The 2394-nt window shown below is 44.2% G+C and overlaps 1 protein-coding gene across 2 annotated transcripts in view; it reads right to left on the bottom strand.

The window, feature by feature from the left end:
- USP3 (ubiquitin specific peptidase 3) overlaps window positions 1-1025 on the bottom strand; it is a 195717-nt gene extending 194692 nt beyond the window's left edge. For both annotated transcript variants that reach the window (XM_027123240.1, XM_027123239.1), the window contains exon 1: window positions 451-1025. The gene's annotated coding sequence lies outside the window, so the exon portion shown is untranslated. The remainder of the gene's footprint in view (window positions 1-450) is intronic.
- Between the last annotated feature and the right edge of the window lie 1369 nt (window positions 1026-2394).

The raw sequence follows: 2394 nt of genomic DNA, 5'->3' as shown, positions 1-2394 counted from the left end.
CAAAAAAAAAAAAAAAAAAAAAAAAAAAAAAGCTGCATTTCCAATTGAGTGATACTATCTGAAGAGTTAATTCTTACCTTAAGAAATAAAAATCTCTATACTCTAACCCTTATGCCTGAAAGGCCAACGATTAGCTTGTGTAAAGGGCAAATACTGCCAGACGGCATCAGCTTTGAGAAAGAAGAGCCTGGTATTAGGTGTGCATTTCAAAGGTTTTAGGAAGTCATAAAATCTAACCCTTACACTGAAGATGTCTTCCCTCAAAGCCCCAGGACAGAGTGCGCCCCTTCTGGTTATACATCAACCTTCCATCAAGCTTATAACAATCATAATTACATGGTTATGTATGAGATTGTTTTATGTTTACACACTCTCCAAGAGCAAGCTCTATGCCTAGCACAGTTCCTAGCACACAGATGGCGAATGAATGAATGAAAAGTTTCCACTCACCTTATCTCGTTCCAGCCATATATCAATTCTCTCAATGCCCCAGCGGCCGGGATGACAATCTACATTTTAGAGACGACGAGGATACCGAAGTTCAGAGAGGCTGCATCACTGTCAAGGCCATCCAGCACGTGGTGGGGCAGGCACTTCCGTCGAGACCTCCTGACACCACATCCGGTGTTCCTTTCCTCCACACTCCTCTGCCCTTTGACTCATCAGCCTCACCCTCCAGTTGATCCAGATGGCAACATTTTAGAGAAGCTCTCCTCCCTGGGGCCTTCCATCTGGGCGTGTCATTTGTTGGCCTGGTACCATCTTTTGAACGCTGAAGGTCCACTTTCTACCTTAATCCATTGAGTAATGAGCTATTTATTAGCTGACAACAGCCTCACCTGCTGATGGCAAGGCAAATCCAAACATGTTCAGTTACACAGGCCTCAGGAAGCCTCTGGCAGGGAGGGTTCCCAGAGTTGGGGTCTTAAGCGGGTGAGGTCTGTGCTGCTTGCTGGGGAGTGGGACGGGGAGGCTTGGTATTCAGCTTCAATGTTTTAGAAGTTTGGTCATTCCATTCATTTCTGTGGGATTTTTTCCCCCCTCTGACACCCTAGGATCAAAAAAAAAAAATCACTCTTGTAGGTCAATTATACTTCAAACAGACAAACTCACAGAAAAAGAGATCAGATTTCTGGTTATCAGAGGTGGGGGCAGTGGGGGAATTGGATGCAGGCGGTCAAAAGGTACAAACTTCCAGTTATAAGACAAATAAATACTAGGGATGTAACGTACAACGTGATAAATACGATTAACACCGCTGGAAGTTATACAGGAAAGTTGCTGTAGCAAATCTTAAGAGTTCTCATCACAAGGGAAAACCAATTTCTTCTTTTTCTTTTATTTTGTATGTATACCAGATAATGGGTGTTCACTGAACTTACTGTGGAAATCATTTCATGAGGGGTGTAAGTCAAATCATTATGCTGTACACCTTAAACTTATACAGTGCTATGTTATCAATCATCAATCATATCTCAATAAAACTAGAAGAAAACAACTTAAGCACTTAGGACAATTGGGTCTCCATTTACATTCTCAATTCTCTTTTAATTGCTATCCATTCTTTACTAATTAACCGGGTCTTTGATCTAGTTATGCAGTAAACAACCCAACCCTCTCCTTTCTCTCCATCAAACCCAGTTCACAAAATTCTATTAAATCCATCCCTTTTTAGACTTCTCTGTCTCTGGGGAATCGTTGGGGAACGCTTAGAGGTTCATGCTCGAGGAGAAATTGGACTTACTGTTTAGCCAGACAGAACAGAGTGGGAGTAACAGAATGTGTGCCCAGCCCAGTTTCCCTTGAACCAGTGGTGAAATGTGGGGTGAGTGATTTCACCCCCATGGTGTGCATTTCTGAACCTGCAGTAGCTCCTCCCCAACCGCTGTGTTCCTCTAGTACATTTCATCTAAAGACCTTGATGACAAATCAGAGACGTGAATGTTTCAAGAACCACAGTGAAATGCTCACTCACCACCCGGAGGTGTGGCTCTTGATCAAGAGTTACAGGCAGAAAAGGTCCTCCTTAAGTCTACCATCCTCTGAAAGCGCTTGTAACAAGATTGTCTTTGTAACTACTTCCTTAAAAAGACTTCAAAGCCCTTTATTAACCCAAACGATAGCTGAGAGGATAGGGACAGCACAGTAGCACCCCTTGAAATGTGGGTGGCATGTGCTTCCTGGAGACTTTCAGCAGACAAGCTGCTCTATCCCTCCGAAACTACCACGGACAAGCAGCTTCTCTGGTCACTGAGGCCAGCCTGAGAGTCCACTTAGGCTGAGGATCAGCAGAGACCAGAGAGGTGTGGGCTGGTCAGGCCGCTGTGGTCAAGAGAAGAAGGCAGGCTGGTCCAGGTAACAAAACCAAAGGTCATATACCAGGGCTGGGGGTGG

Source organism: Aethalodelphis obliquidens, unplaced genomic scaffold (assembly GCF_003676395.1).
Source record: "Aethalodelphis obliquidens isolate GAN/ISIS:26980383/991018 unplaced genomic scaffold, ASM367639v1 scaffold26, whole genome shotgun sequence".
Lineage (NCBI taxonomy): Eukaryota > Metazoa > Chordata > Mammalia > Artiodactyla > Delphinidae > Aethalodelphis > Aethalodelphis obliquidens.
The sequence above is the reverse complement of the archived record's forward strand: the minus strand, read 5'-3'. Positions and strand labels throughout refer to the sequence as shown.